Raw genomic sequence first — 17,587 nt, forward strand, 5'->3', positions numbered from 1 at the left:
AAGGAAGGTTAAATAAATGATGGTGTATCTAAACAATGGACTAGTATACAAGGAAAGATATAAAAAAGTAGTCCACTTCCCCCACTCCACCACCAAAAAATAGTCCCATAGAACATTAAGTGGAAAAAGCAATTTAATGAAAAAAAATAATGTATGTGTTGCAAACTCAAAATGCTCCCAGAGACCAGTCAGGTAACATCAGGCCAGTTGTGACCAAGGACAACTGACTCTGGCACACGAGAGAGGAAAGAGCTGTGTGAACTGAACACAGCATCCTCCCAGTGCCTGTTGACTGTTGCCATGCAGGAACTAGTACCCCATTGTTTCAGATATTTAGATTTTTCAAGAGATGGTAGACTAGATTCCGGTGTTGATGTGTGTTTGTGTGTGTTTAATGTTTTCATTTCATTTAAATGCTTCTAAAATACAGTGTTAGCCAAGCAAAACAAGTGTGTAGGCAAATCTTGGCCCAGCCACAATTTTACCCCTGTTGTCTAGACATTGAAAAATTTAGGAAGTTGTGCATTTAATTACGATAATAATAAATTCACCAAGTATACTTAGAAACAGATTGATAGAATGGCATTGTACTTTACACATTTCTACATTGTTTGATCTTGTTTTATCATATACACACTATATATTTTGAGTACTCATACTAGGGGAAAAAATCTATACTTTAAGTTTCATGGTTTAAGGAAAAAAACAGTTTTGAGTACACACACTATCCCTGTCTCTGTGACTTGGGCAATTTATTCCACAGTTTTAGAACTCAATTTCTTCATTGGTAAAAAGAGATAAAAAAGTTTGTCTTACATGTTGGTAAGATTTATGTAAGATGATATTTACAAATACCCCAAATATAGTCCTTGCTTTGCCAATGTTTATTTCTTTCTTATTTCTGTTGTAGGATCAAGCAAAAATGGAGTCACTTATATCAAGGACACAATGGAGAGAGTCACCTCAGGAACCTAAAGGAAACTTAACCTAATGTTACAAAAATTTATAGCTCTCCTCAGAAATCAGCAGCGTACGCTAGCCAACTTCCGAACGCTTTCTGTTCAGCCATCCGTAAACTTTCTTGTTTCTCTGACTCAGGTAGCCTGATCCAAAGAAGAAAGAAGACCACCAGGCAACCAATCAGCAAAAAATCCAATTAACTTCTATACTTATCCCATAAAAATCTCTTAGTGTGTGCTCTTTACATTATGACATGAAGCATGGCCACTGAGGATGGGGCTGTGGGGGAACACAACACAGCATAAGTGAACTTCTGCAACAGAGATGAGAGTGAGGTCCAGAAATGTGGTACTAGCTTCAAAGCATGGACTTGGCCATAAACAGGAAATTCTGGACGGCCCCACGCAGGCCACATTGCAATTTCTTTTGCAGGAGGCTTACATAGAGGGCTGTGATGCTTCTTTAAGAGACTTAAGTAAAAATTTTACTATTTCATAACTTTCACAAAAATATGGTGAGTGTGAAAGAACAACTACTTTATTGTGTGTGAGAAAGTACAGATCATATAGTCCAAGTAAACTGATATATCCTGTAATATAATATATATGATAACAGAACATCTCATCATTAGAATTTCACTGACTGTTGATTGATTGCATTCAGCCATGTTGTTTGTTTTTGTTTTTCTTTTTAAGCCTGATCTTGTGGTGGGGTGTGGGGAGGCAGAGTGGAGTTGGTCCTACCTCCCTATAATTTTGTCCCGAGTTTCTTGCAAAGCCCAATATTCATGCTGTTTCTTTTTCCTTTGAAGTGGATATTGTTGATGTTTTAAGGAGTAACATTCATAGGTATACTTTTCTAAGTTTCTAAAGCAACATTAGAAAGGTGGTGGTAAGGAATTTTCTTATTTTTGCTTATAAGTTAGATCCCAAACCCACCTCTTACTGGGTATGTGGTATCAAGAGGCAAGGCCCTTAATTGATCTGACAACCAGTGTCCTGATCTGAGAACTGGGTGTGAGAATTCCCGCCTTACAAGATTAGTGTAAGAGTTAGAAAAAATATACATAAAAAGTCTCTAGAACATAGTTGTTTCTCAATATAAAGTGGATGTTATTGTGATTATTGTTGCTATATTATCATAAGACTTGTTTAAACACATTCAATTTCTCTATTGGAAGAATATTATCTTTTTAAATATTACATTAATGTATTTTAAAATGCCAGCTGCTAAATATCTAGAGACTGACAGAGCTACTTATATACATATGATGGCAGAGGTTCATTAGGTTGAGACACTAGTTTGAAAGAGTATGAAGAAATTGAAGTTTAAAAGGAGAAAAAAGAGCCAGAGGAAAGGACTGTGAGCTCATTATATCATCTTAAAAATGACAAAACAATAACAACTTACATTTTGTACCAAGCATAACTCTGGTTTGTGACATTACATAATCATTCTAGCAATCCTATGTTGTGGTTTCTATTACATTCATCTTATAGATGAAAAAACAGAGGCACAGAATTTATTCATGTATGACGGTGAAAAAGAAGAGTACAGTTCTTAATCTCATAAAACATACATTATATCTGAACATAAAGACAATAAACACATAAACTAACATCTACTATGTATGTATGTATGTATGCATGTATGTATGCATGTATGTATCTTATCTATCTATCTATCTATCTATCTATCTATCTATCTATCTATCTATCTATAAAAGGAAGAGAAAGAAGGCAGAATAAGGACTCAGAGAGTGAAGAGGCTTCTACCAGAACTAAGTTGGCCATGAATATCTGCCTTTCTGCTAAGTTGATACTTGAGTGAAAGCTGGAGTTATATGAGGGGACAAATTGAGCTGATGCCTGGATGAAGAGCAGTGTGGCAAAGGGAAAGGTGAGTGCAAACATCTGGAAACAGGAGTATGTTTGAAAAGAGCAAGGAGTTCATGTGACTGGAATAGAGAGAGCAAGAGGTGGTAGCAAAGACAGATGAGATCCAAAAGGAGATCTAGAGTCCCATCAGCTACAACCTTGACTTCATGAAAAAAAATTAAGAGTTTCATTTTGAGGCAAGAAATTAAAAAGTTCTGAGCAGACTAGAGACTCAATCTAACTTTAAAAATGGAGCTGGTTCTATATAATACTACAGTGGTAAATACATGTCATATATTTCTCCAAACCCATAAAATATACAAGACCAAGACTGAACCCTAATGTAAAGTATGAACCTTGGATGTAGATGTTTGTCAATGTGGGTTCATCTATTGTAACAAATTTATCACTCTACTGTGAGATGTTGATAGTGGGGGATGCTGCATATGTGTGCATGAGGGGGGAGGCTGTATGTGAAAAAATCTCTGTGTTTGCACTCAATTTTGGTGTAAACATAAAACTGTTTTAAAAAAATAAAGTCTATTAAAAAATAAAAAACTGAGTCTACGGCCATGGCACCCTGAACGTGCCTGATCTCGTCTAATCTTAGAAGCTAAGCAGGGTGGGGCATAGTTAGTACTTGGATGGGAGAACACCTGGGAATCCCAGGTGCTGTAGGCATTAATAAATAAATGATAGATGGATAGATAGATAGATAGATAGATAGATAGATAGATAGATAAAAAACTGGCAGGCTTGTGGACATTAAACCATAGAGAGATAAATTAAAAGTAGAAAGACAGGCTGGGAAATTGTAGCAATTGTCCAGGTGAAAAATAATGGTTACTTTTATCAGATAGTAGATGTAGAGGTTTTAAGAAGTACTAAATGTGGGGCCTATTTTGAAGATAGAGCTGATTATATCTATATCTATATCTATCTATCTATCTATCTATCTATCTATCTATATACATATATATATATATATGTTTTTTAATTGAGCATATGAGTTTTATAACAGAAAGTGAAGTATCAAAAATGATTTCAAGTTTTTCGGCTTGAGTAACTACCTGGAAGAATTGAGATGTTGTTTATCAATGGGGAAACTTTGGGGGAGGATCAGTTCTGCGGAGGAAGAGGAAGAGTTTACTTTTGTACATAAGTCTGAGATGAAGTACACTTGAGAATTTAAAGAATTCCATGAGGCCACATAGGTGTGTAAGTAACAGAGCGAAGACCAAGACAGGGTCATCTGAACACAAAGCATGACTTCCTGTAAGGTCCATAACTTGGTCACCTGTCTGCAGCTCTCAGTATCACAGGCACACAATAAATGGTGACTGGTTGGGAAGAAAAGACTCCATGAGGCCACCTACTGTATTGGTCTGTTATTGCTTTTTCCCAACGTTTAATGTAATGTCTGGCATGCATTCATAGAAATAAAAATACATTAAAGATGAATCTTTAATTCATAGATTTAAAAAAAAAAACCTGAAATAGAAATCCCTTTCACATGAAAAGTTGAGCAAGTTGCTGGAGACAGATATAGTAAGATTCCATTAATATTGGAGAATCTACATAGTTAACTCATGCTTTTTAAAAAATTAATGCAGAAATCTGAGGATATGCTTCTTACTGGAGAAAATTAAAACTTTAGTCAAGAAAAAAACTGAATAAAAATCATGCATATTTTGATAAGAAGATATGGCAGAGGATGGGAGAAATGGGTGAACTATTTTTGTTTTTTTAGTTTAAATTTTAAAAAAACAAGAAATTAAAATTAGGGTTATAAAGATTTAATAATTTGTTAGAGAAAAAGAGTTTACAAGGAAAAATTCTATAAAATAAATCCATGTAGCAAATTGTATGATAAAAAGTAGAACTAAGAAAAGTATGATAAAGGTAATAAAAAGTTACTCTTTTGTTATAGAGAGAGCAAACACACATGTATAACCAAAATTAAGTAAAACACAAAATACCAATGAACAGGCTCAAAACACACGATCGTCTAACACCCTGACCCTCCTGGGGCTGTGCAGATTTGCTCATCTGGAAGGGCTCCCGCTGCCTGGAGTCCAGAAGATCCTATGTGACCCTTGCAACTGACTTCTCTCTCCATCTAGCGAAAGTGGTTCCAAATCTAGATGGACAAAGTCAGAACACCCAAGACTCAATTGCTGGAACATAAGCCAGGAGACTATAATCCAGATAAATAAGCACAAGAAACTTAGTATCACTGTGTAATAGAAGAGACTTCTGGAAAATAATGTAGACAAGAGATCATTTCCACAACTAGGCTAAAATTGAATGTTATATTATGTGAATGGGCTAGATTCAGTTCACCACTGAGCAAAGAAACAGTCATAACTCAAAAGAAGAAAATGTAATTGATAAATCATTATTTAAAAAGTTTAGTATCACTATTAAGCAAAGAAAAAAAAAAAGTAGACCATTCATCTATTCATTTATTCCTTAAACACATGTTTTTTGAAAGCCTTCTATTTGCAGGCATTGGAAATAAAGCAGTAAACAAAATAGAAAACAATCTCTACTTTCATAATAATGCTTATCATTCTCTTGTAGAGGATGATAAAAATTATACAGGATAAATCATGTATAAGCCGGTATTAGATAATATAAAATACAAAAGAGAAAAAAAAAGTGGGAGGTGTTCAGGGAAGGGCCATTGTGGACGGCAGGGATGGTAGTTCTAAGTCTGACACAAAGGATGACCTAGTGGAGAAGATGTCCTATCAGCAAAGACCTGCAATTGTGTTTTACAGATTAACGTTGGTGGAAAATGTGACAAACACTGTCAGATTTTCGTTCTGACTGTCTGTGTTTGAATCCACAACCACAGATGAAAAGTAAGGTGGAGAGGACATCTCTCCATTCCTACGGCTGTTCTTCAGAGGAAAGTTTTGAGAAACAGGCAGTGATTGTCTCTAAGGACACATCCTAGATACCTCACAGCTGACAGGAGGAAAAATTGGCCCCAAGGATATGCAATGGAATGACAGATTTGGGTTGCTGCAGCCTTGGATCTTGGCAGACATTGTTTTGTGATCCTAGGGTTCTGCACCAGAGGTGCCCTGGGGCCTTATGTCTCCTGGAAGTATACAGATGTGCAGCGCACCTGCACTGTGACTCTGAGCTGGGGTTCAAGACATTCACAAGGTTTGGGGTTTGCTTGACAGATGGTATAAGCCAGACACCTTATGGACAAGCCTGGGACAAGGAGTCCTCAGCATCCATGGAGTCCAGGTGTTTCTCATTTCAGGAGTCCTTGTCGGCCCCTCCTAACTCCAAAGATCCTGAGAGATCTGGCTTCTGCTTGGAAGAATGGATCGCCGAGGTAGCACGTCAGACCTGATTCCAACATTCCCTGAGCTGCTTCTGACACTTAGAGCATCCCAGCTGTTTCTCTCCCTGACCCTCCATCTGGACCCCTACTTACACCACCCACACACCTGAAGCCACGTTACACACCCTGCAGACTTCCTGGGAAACCCCATGCTGCACCCATCTTGATGGGTCCTGGCCTCACACCACGGGTTCTCATCATGGTGTATGGCATTTTAATGAACACAGCTTCAGGGCGCAGGGCTGAGAACCTGACCCAAATGGGCTCTGTTAAGATGAGGCACTAAAGGCGGAACAGAAGTGAGTCAACATAGCTGTGGGTGCTGACTGAGTTCCACAGGAGCATGACTGAGTTCCAAGGAAGGCAGATCCTAGAGGTAAAACAGGTAAGATTTTATCAAGAGAGTTTGATTTGAGCTGTACTTCGGGTAAAAACAAACAAACAAACAAACAACAACAACAAAAAGACACCTTAGATATCTTGAACTTGAGCGTGAATGGAACCAATTTTCAAACATCTACTTTTTAAGATCTATCATATATTTAGTTCTTTGTTTTAAATATACTCTGGTTATCTTATTAGAAATGAAAAAATATTTCTCAATTTAAAGAAGACAAATCAGAGACATGAATAAATTCTTACTGCGGAGGCTGGACTTTTAAACTGGAAGTTCTGTTGAAAAATAATAGGGCTAGACCATGGAGTGTCTAGAAAGAAGGATATAGATACATTACATATGAGTATGTTTGAAAATACCGATAACGGATAAGCAGACTCATCCTTTTCAGTAATGATTTTCGATCTAAATTTCTTATCAAAATCTCACTGTAGAACTTTTAAGAAATAAACAACTATATGTGGGTACAACCTAAGTCATGAATCTTTTTATAAAAGTTTACCAATAATTTTTTATTATATCGCTATTTCCAATAGGCCTATTGCTTAAAAGAAGAAACATCTGTTTCGCTTCCCATAGCCTTTAGAGTTAAGGTGAAGCTTCTTGGGATTGCATCAAGGCCCACCGGGACCCACCCTACCCGCCTGTCTAGTCTTGTCTCTTGCTTCTTTTCTTTTTACTCCTTCCAGTTAAGCTATAACATAGGCAGCTATTGGAATAGAAGTGCTCTCATCCCTCTTTGCCTAACTTATTACTGTGCCTTTTTAAAATTTAACCCAGGCATAACATCCTCTGAGATGTTGTAAATATCTGTTATTCAATATCCAGTTCTCTTTGCAAGGAAGGACTTCTCTTTGTTATGTTGTCGAATTCGGGCACCACTAGACCATATGACTTACTGTGAACAAGAACTGTGAGTGGGAGTGATATATGTCATTTCCCAGCACAAGCTTAAAGAACCACTGTGTGTTTTTGAGACACTGTGTTTCTTGTTTCTCGTGCCAAGGTTGCTGGCAGGATTTCAGAGAGTGGCTATTACATGAACCCCTACTATCTGAGTCCTGGAGAGAAGCCCATGACCACATGGAACAGAGCCCTCAGGCCCCACTGGTAGATATTAGTATGAGCAAGAAATGGAAGTTTTAAACCACTGTCGCTTGAGGGTTTTTGTTACTTCAGTAGAACCTAGTTCATCGTGACTGATACAAAAGTATTTCAAGACTTTCTTAGTCTAGGTTTTGTTTCATATTGAGTATCAAATTGTATCATTGTCTTATACCAGTGGTTAGCAAACATTTTCTGTGAAGGGCCAGATAGTAGATATCTTAGGCTTTGTGGGCCATACAGTCTGTGTTGCCGCTACTCAACTCTGTGTAGCAGACAAGCAGGCTTAGACAAAATATAAACAATGACCGTGACAGTGTTCCAATAAAACTTTATTTATATAAACAGATGCTGGGCTGGATTCATTCTTCAGGCCGTAGTTTGCTGATTGCAAACTATGAGTCTGAAATCAATAGCGAAAGTCCTTTGGTTTGTATTTTAATTCTCAATAAAAATTTTCTTCTCATATGTCTATCTTGTCATACATATTCAATCTGAATTTTGAGCCATGTATTTCAATAGGAAAATCAAGATAAATTTGACCCAAAAGTATAAATGTTTATTAAATAATATATGAAGTTAGGAGCGAGTATTCTAAAAATAATAATTCCTAATGAGTAATAAAAGAAATAGAATATATATAAGCACAATTGGAAAAGATAAACACAGCAAATTAATTATTTTACTTACCACACCTCTAAATAACTGATATTAAGAAAACCTATATGATATTGCTGTTTTGTAAATAAATATTCACGATATCATATGATGGAAACTATTACTAATAATGATACACTAGAATTTAAATTACATTTTTTTTTTATATGCAAGATCCTAGAACAACGCCAATTTCTGAGGAGACAGGTAACCTGATTCACAACTAACACACACTCATATGTAGATGTGTATGTGATTTGACTGTATTTATGAACTTCGGTGCTGGTCAATATCCTCAAATCTACAAAGCAATCAAGCTCATTCTTCTGTTTGAAAAACAAGCACAAACCATGTGACAGTTTCTCTCTCTCTCTTTCTCTCTCTTTCTCTCTCTCTCTCTGGTTTGTTTTCAGAGGAATGTGTATTTGTGGAAGAACTTCCTAGGTATGAGGCAGGAAAAAACTTTCATCATTTTATTAGAGTAATGAAAAAAACATAAAAGCTTACCAATGCTATGACAGAAAGTGAAAAGAGAGTGTAGTCATACATGCCCTGCAAATTTTTCAGCTGAGAGAATGATATATTTCTTTTTTAGTGATTTCTAAATATAAAAGTAAAAAAAAAAAAAGTGACGCATCTCTACATCACATAAAATTGCAAATCATGTCATAATATAATACAGCTCATCTTTTCTATAGGGCAGAATGTTTATACCATGTTGCTTTCCCAGGATATTTATAAATTTCTTGAGAGTGACTAATTGTTCTCCAAAATTTTATTTTTAGTTGCCTTCTCTGTATCCACACCTCTAGGAAATGTGAGACTGAAAAAAGTTGAGGCCTGTTGGTGGACTTCCATCTGCTGTTGCCAGTGGTTTCATTTTAAAAATGTGTGTATCTCTAGAAGAAATTATTTAGAAAGAAGTCATATCACTTTCATGTGAATTGATAGCTTTACAAGTTATTTGTCATAGTTTATTTTATATGAGATATACACTTTCAAAAAAAAAAATCCCTTGAAGCAATCTTACAAAAACTGTGCTAGGATATTATATGTATGAGGAGACTCTAAGAAAACAAACCTATGGACTGAAGCTAATGAATTATCTATGGGTCCAAGTTCAGATTTCCTAGGTTTACTTAAGAAGATGAATATATTCAGAGAAATAAATGCCATTATTATTTATTTGTCTGTTAACAAATGGCATTAGCAATAGATTTTATTTTATTGCTTTACCTAGGGTAGCCCAGAATATATTAATAATCAGAAATAATGTAAATTCCGGTAATGTATTTATGAAATATATTGATGCTGTCAGTCTTTATTTATTATACTGTGCCATGAAGTCTAGACAGAATAATAGTACATTCTTTGTAAATGGCATGCATTTCAAAAATCATTGAATTTGCTGTAATGCCAATCCCTGGGTCTCATTCATGAATTTTTTACAGTTGGTTTTGCATTCCATCTGTAGAAAAAAATAATTAGCAATACTTTTCTCCTTTCGATTCAACTAGAATTTTGCCTTTAGTATTAACAAGTAACTTTTAATCTGACCGTTGAGCTATGCCTCTTTTTCTCCCTTGCCTATTCCATACATTCCAATTTATCATGCAAATATTAACAATATCAAGTATTTCTCTTCTAAGAACATATCATAGTGATACAGCTTGTGTCATTATAAAAACATCTATTTTAAAAATTCTAATTCATTGCAGATTCTCATTTAGCTGCTGAATAAAAACAGTACCTCTAACCTTAGAGTTTTATTGTCCGTTAGCTTAACTTTGACCTGATTTTTTTAACCTAAAAGTCATAGCTAAAATACCTAAGTATAAGGAAAAACAGGACTCGCTCTTGACTGATCTGAAAGGACCAACTGACAGAGAATGAGGAATCTATTAAATCTTCAAAGATCTACTTTTATGCAGCCCCGACCTCCTTTGCTCTAGGCAACCAAAATATTCAGAATCAATCATGCATTCGTTCCTCTTACCCCCGCTTCCTCTCTTGTGCCTCCTGAAATGCAGCGTAACGTTTGTTATCGCCGCCCCTGGAACTGATTCGATACATACTACCACTCACTAGAAAACTATATTTAAATTATGGACTCTCCAATAGTTTAAATATGTTTATTTTCCTCTTTCCTAGCTCTTGGTCTTGTCCACAAAAAATTGATTTTTACTGACAGCCATTTATTTTTGAAAAGGTGCTTTTTACAAACTTCATTATCTTTTTTTGCGGATGGTCTTATTTTCTTTGTGCTCTGTCTGTCTGTCCCGATATTTTTCTGCATGATAAGAAGTCTACCTGCCAAATGGCAGTAAACTTAGTTCCAGTTATGGCAGCTACTCTATTTCAGATTTTCTTTATCATGTTAACTTTCCCAAAGAAAAGACACAACAAGTGTCCATTAAATAGGATTATTCAAATATACAAACAGCATTTTGGCCTTCCATCTCTGGGCAGAAGAATAACTCTCCATAAAGAGAAATCCTATGGGTTTTTTTTTGTTTGTTTGTTTGTTTGTTTTTTGCTTTTTGTTATATATGCTCTTGAGAAAGGGTGGTTGCTTTGAATCCTATCTCCATGGCTTACTAGATTTTGAATTTGGGCGGGATACTTACTTTCTATGTCTTCTCTTCACATCCATGAAATAGAGGTATACATATTACTTTCTTCACAGTTTTGATTGAGGTTTAATGAATTAATACATATGAAACTCTTCGTTTGGTGTCTGACATGTAGAAGACACTCCATTAATATTGGCCATTCTTATCTTCACATCAATGGCTTGGTCTGAATACATTCAAAGAATCATTTAATATATTTTTCTATCTTGGGTGTTTTGCCTATATCACTGATGGAATAGAATTTTCATTGTATTAACCATTATTTATAATAGAACTGATTCAGTTGTCTAAAGATGTTATTATAGAAGTTGAATGATACCCAAGAAAGGTCTGAGCAACATTATTCAATAGTATTGAAGAACTATAGCATCCTTTTCAGTCAATTTAAACAACCAGGAAACTAAACAACAGTGTTTTTTCCACGGCTGTTTTCCTGGCAAGGCACGTTGTACAGTGCAATTGGTAGAATTGTGTGTGGGGTCTCTGACTAATCTCCATAAAATTAAGTTTAAATGTAAATATATGAATATAACAAAATCTAAAGTTATTTTAATTTTGTATGTGTGTTATGACAGTATTTTGACAAGAATTAAAAATGTTACTTTTATTCCAATAGGCCTTCGCTTACAGAAATGGGAAAATAAACATCCATAGGTCACATGGAATGTTAGAAAACATTTAATATTAGAAAGACTTGCGGAAGCAAAATAAGTAGTTATATAATAAATATTATAGGTTGCATCATGTTTTGAGACCTAAGAATCTAGAAAGAAACACAGTAATACGTTAATGCCAAGAACAAGAAAGCTGTTAGTGGCTTCTCTCTTTTCATCTACCACTTTACTCTGCTGCATTTCCACCTGCTATTCATTCAACCCCTCTCACTTTACAAACTAAGAGTCTCTTCAATCTATCCCCACCCATTCCTCTCAAGGATAAGCCTCCGCCATCTTGAGCTTGGACAACTGTGTAATCTCCTCATTGCTGTATAAATTTATTCTTCTTACCTACAACAGTATCAGAGACAGCCTTTAAAACCTGTTATTGGAACATGACCTCCCCCAGGTCCTAAGCCTTGAATGGCTCCCCATTTCTCACTCAGTAAAGTCCCCAGTCCTCAACTCAGCTGGTAGTCACTGCATGGCCCAGTTCTGCTTCCTCAGCTTCATCCTTAGTCCCTTCTTATTGTCTGTTCACTCAGCCATATTGGTCTTTAAGTTCTGGAATACATTCCACTCTCTGCAACACTGACTAGTTAACTCCTTCCCACCTTCAAATCTCAGCATGATTTCCATTTGCTGCTGCGGCCTTTCTTCCCTTCATCAGCTCTCTTCTCACACACACTTGCTCCTTGGCATCACACCAATCTGTGCTTCCTCTTTTGAAATGTTCATCCCATGTGTGATGACTGGTTCTCATTCCCTCATTAGAATGTGAGCTCGGAGCTCAGAGCAGCCTTATGTTTGTCTTGTTGCAGACAATAGGCCCAGAGTCAGCAGAGGATCTGACATCATTTTTAATGTTCATTAAAAAAAAATTTAATGTTCAGTGAATGAATACATAAATAAATTTAGAGAAAGTCAAGGTAATTTCTTAATATCTAATTACTATGTTATAAAATGGTTTGTAGAATTAGTTTAAATTTGGACCTAAGTAATGCCAGATCTACTTAATTAAGAGAAATTAAGAAAAACAAATCTTCAATTAGGTTATTTAACGATTGGAGGAGAATGGAATTGAGGAGAAACATTTATCTCTAAGGCTGGATGCTGAGTTCAAATGTTGTGCTATTTAGAAATGTCCTTGGACTAATTAGTAACCTCTATTTATTGCCTTCATTTTCTTATCTGTCAGATAGTTTCAGGGATACATTAGTATAAATATGTAAACCACTTAGAACAACGATTCATCATAAGCATAAAAGGCCTAATGTTCAAACGTAGTCATCCAAAAGGAAATTCTCTACTTTTGTTCTTCTTTAAACTGGATGCTTCTCTAACTTTTCCTGTTACAAGCCCAAATATTAAGTAGTTCAGAATTCTAAAATTATGCAAAGTGAAAACAAAACAAAAAACAGCCCAGTGATCTTTCCTCTGACTAACTTGACAGATTGGTCTGGATATTTTAGATGTTGGGGTCTGTGTCCATATAACTCAGATGCCCTCCAGCCAAGTAAGCTGGCCTAGAGGAATTTACATTGATCTCATCAGGCAGAGTGTCCACACATCATGTTTTTTGTTTTTGTTTTTGTTTTGTTTTGTTTGTTTTTCTTTCTCCTTTCTTGACACACTGAGTTGAATTGGCAGAAGACTTTCTATCAGAATGGCATTGGGTGACCAGTTGAAGAGGGAAATCAAATCTTTTGTTAAGATGCTTGGTAAACTGCCAATATCTGAGCAGAGGTTTTTCCTGTTATCCTAACAGAAATGTTGATGTATCTTTATTTTCATACATTTTAGTGATAAATTTCTATTCTTCCACATTAAGAACTCAAAATAATTTTTCTTGGGAGGTTGACAGAAGCTTAACAAAAATCACATTGAGTTATGAACACCCAGAAGGCTTTTTTAAAGAACATGCCTTCATCATGTCCTTAAATATGTTTCAAAAAATTAATCAAATTGAATTATTAATTTTTTCCCTTTCACCCACCACAGACTACTTTATAGAGGATTTAATCCATTGGTATGCTACCTAAGGGAAGACATGCTTTCCAAGGTAAATTTGCTCTTGAGAAATAATCAGGTTGCTTTGGATGAATTTTGAAGCCTCTATATTTCAAAGAAATGTAGGAATTAAAGTGCAAAATTATAATTGGCTATTCCTGTCAAACTGAAAAAAGACCCTATCTCTGTCTGTAATTAATTTTAGATATACAGTGATTCAAAAATTTTTCATATTTTAAATTAACTGCATATTAGTACATTTCAGTCAATGAGTTTATTTTACTTTTTATTCTCAAAGATGCATTAAGAGAGAAAAGCTTTTAAACAGACTTAATTAACAGCCAGAAATGACGTGATTTATTTTTATGAATTGTACATATGGTTGTAGTTCTTCCTGAGCCATATTTTGAATACATTAAAAATATTTTTTTGCATTATGATGTTCTATAAAATTATTCCCAACAACTCCAAAGAATAAAGCTATTATATCCTTAGAAAGACAAAATGATACTCATTCCTTTGGGAGTTTAACATAAAAGAGGTTTATAAGCTGTAGTAAAAGGGGGCTGAAACTATTTTCTTTCATTTTCTTTTGTGTTTCTAATTAGCTATTATAAAAATGCATAGAGGGGCTGACACAGGAAGTAATAAAAATAAAAATATTGTATATCTTCACTGTACTTCAAATTTATATTGACCCATTTCGCCTTCAGAGTAAATGAGCTAGGGAAAACTATAAATATATATTTATATATGTATTTATTATATATATATATATATGTATATGATTTTTGTTAAGCTCCTATCAACTTTCCAAGAAAAAGAAAAACTGAGCTCTTAATGTGATAGAACAGAAATTTATCACAATTTTATGAAAATAGGTATGTATTGACATTTTTGTTAGGACAAAATGTATAAACATTATATATACATAGCATATTAAATCTATAAATATGTATGTACTTTTAGGATTGCTATATTGGAGGCTCATAAAAGGCTCTCTAACTTCTCTGGATTACTGCTACACGTATTTTAAAACCAAACAAAGCTAATTTACTAGTAATGACATTTTAAATGAGGAACATTTGAATGATTTGGAAAAGTGAACTGATACTGAAACTCAACTATTACCATGGTAACGTCAGGGTTCAGAAGTCTTCTCTTGGAGGTAATCATTAGGTACTCTTAAGTAAAGCATAGATGATTTAGTTCTGTTTTTCTCAGGGATGTTAAGTGGAATCTCTTAATAACCTAGAAAAAGAAAAGAAGTATATATTATGTCTTGATAAGGTTCAATATCTTTGAAAGTAGATATCATTAATAGTTTATCCAGCTTAAGTCCCTCCACCAATGGATCAACTCATTACAAGAAAAATGGGGCCTCATTCTCCCATTTCTGGGCTGGTTTATTGTTAGCTTCTTCAAAATGAAGGAAGCTAATTGGTTCTTTTATCCAGTTTTACAAGCCATTATTTATTTATAACTGTTGCTAATAATAAAAAAAAAAAAAGATATTTTCCTACCCACCCACCCAAAGTACTCCTGCATCAGAAGGTGTATGGAATAAGCATAACGTTTCCCTCGAAGGAGGAGCATGAAGAGACAAAAACACAATACAACAAATCAAAACCATGATGTATTGACAAGGCTTCTGGGACATTTTAGATCTTCACAAGGTCTTCACAAGAAATACTGTCTTTGCTCATGAATTTGATCAGTCTTAACCTGGTGAAACGCAGTTATCTAAATCTTAACTTTGTCTAAAAAGAACAAAATAAATTCAAATCTCTCCTCCTGATTTTTAGGATTCAATTTTTATTTGCTAAGACAACATAAAACTGATCTTATATGACTCACAGACATCAAAAGGAATATCTATTGGTGGTGATGGAAGGGAAGAATGGCTTTAAAAAAAATCTATGCAGAGACTGTTCTTGATTGTATAGAATTTCCGGTAGACCTTATCAAGTAAGAGATTCTGAAAAGCTCTGCAGCTTTCAGAGGAATGACCATATCCCATGTGGCTCTAGGATATGAGCACAATCACAGCTGCAAGTTCCTTCTTGTATATTATCTGCAAGACCATTTTTATTTCTAAGTGAATCACTGCCATCCTGCTCACTAACAGTTTCCAATTCCCGGGCCACGGACCAGTACCTGACCACTGCCTGTTAGGAACTGGGCTGCTCAGCAGGAGGTGAGTGGCAGGCAAGCAAGCAAAGCTTTATCTGTATTTGCAGCTGCTCCCAGCACTAGCATCACTACCTCAGCTCTACCTCAGATCATTTGGCATTAGAGTCTCACAGGAGCCCCGGTCCCTGGTGCCAAAAAGCTTGGGGACCACTGCTGTACACCAACAAATGTGCTGAGCACACTGTCATGGACCACAAACAAAGATGGTGCTTCACAGAGCTACTCCATGGAATCTAAACAGCTTGAGAGAAGAGCTGGAAATTAGCTAAGTCTGTTACCCTATTAACAATAGAGAGTTGGATTTATCATCCTCAATTCTACAAATGTTTGTTAAGAAATCGCTAAATGTAAGGCAGTTACAAAAACAAACAAACAAACAAACAAACAAAACAAAACAGAAGATGTCTCTATATCTGAAATGAAAGATGGTCATTTCATATGTAAATATGCAAATTTTTATTAAAGATAATTGTGAAAGGTGCTTTAAAATAAAGGCTACAATGAAGCAAAGAAGACTGTTAGTTTTGGAAGTCAAGGAAGGGAAAATGATTTTTTGTTCTGATCAGTCTTAACCTGGTGAAACGCAGTTATCTAAATCTTAACTAGAAATAACAGGGCTGTGCTATTTTCTTTTGCATTATCACACTGGTGATTTAAAAGCAATAAAGTTTAGTTTCTACCCTGGAGCCCTTCAACCATTTCTATCTTGTAGCTTCAGTGAGTAATGCTAATACTTTCTCAGTGAAATAAGAGACTAAGTAATCAGCTAAGTGTGAGTGAGAAAGAAGGAAAGAGTTTGGAGACAGGAGAAGAGAGAAAACTTTGGGAATAGTTTTTTAATGAATGGAAGATCAAATTAAAGGTAAGATTGTTAGGCAGAGCTAAGAGTACAGTTTTGTTTTTCTGAATAGAGTTCTCCAGGGTGACCTGTCAGAATGGTCAAGTATTTTCTATAGCCATATTTACCTGCTTTGGTCTGCTTTGGGTTCAGGTGGTGCTTGGCCAGGGTCATCCACCAGAGTGAGAAGGGACAAAGAAACTATGGGTGTATCTAAGGAAGAGATTTGTGCAAGAAATGAGCATTTGCCAGGGTGGGGACACGAAAAACAAGATAAGGACAGTGGATTGGAGATACTAAAAGGGTTGAAAACTTGTGGGGTATGTATTCTAGTTTAAGTGGGCTTCAGTGAAGTCAGTGAGAAACCTTCGCCCTTCCCAATACTGTCTGATCATCTTCCTTCCTCCTTTCCAAAAATGACCATTATGAATTAGTCTACGTAGAACTCTTATGATTGACTAAAAACTCGAGGCTATTTCAAAATTAGGGAGTTTGGTGATAGCAATAGTAAAGTAGAATATCATGTGCAGATAATAAGGGGATGCATTGTCTCTAGAGAATTTGAAAACAGTATTATAACCATTGAAAATCTGTTTTTAAAATACAGAAATAGAAAACTTCTCAGGAAATTTTTTTTTGCTTGTTTCAAGGGACTATTGCATTCACCTCTCTGTCTTTAATTCACTATTCTAAACATAAGCTAGAGATTATTAGTCTAGGAACAACTAGAATAGTTACTCTTCAATGGAAACCTGTGATGATTCTGAGATTACTGAATAGATCCAACCAAATATTCATAATGTTCAAGACACTCTCAAAGAAGCTAAACCAGAGAGATAAAAGTAGAAATAAAATCTGAACATCTGAGTATCACACTAGGCAATTAATTAGCCCTGAG

At 35.4% G+C, this 17,587-nt stretch overlaps 1 pseudogene; it reads left to right on the top strand.

Annotated features, from left to right (window-relative positions):
• The first annotated feature begins 3,399 nt into the window (after nucleotides 1-3,399).
• Nucleotides 3,400-3,518, top strand: LOC112477836 (annotated as a pseudogene).
• The last annotated feature ends 14,069 nt before the right edge of the window (nucleotides 3,519-17,587 follow it).

Source organism: Pteropus alecto, unplaced genomic scaffold, assembly GCF_000325575.1.
Source record: "Pteropus alecto unplaced genomic scaffold, ASM32557v1 scaffold13, whole genome shotgun sequence".
Taxonomy (NCBI): Eukaryota; Metazoa; Chordata; class Mammalia; order Chiroptera; family Pteropodidae; genus Pteropus; species Pteropus alecto.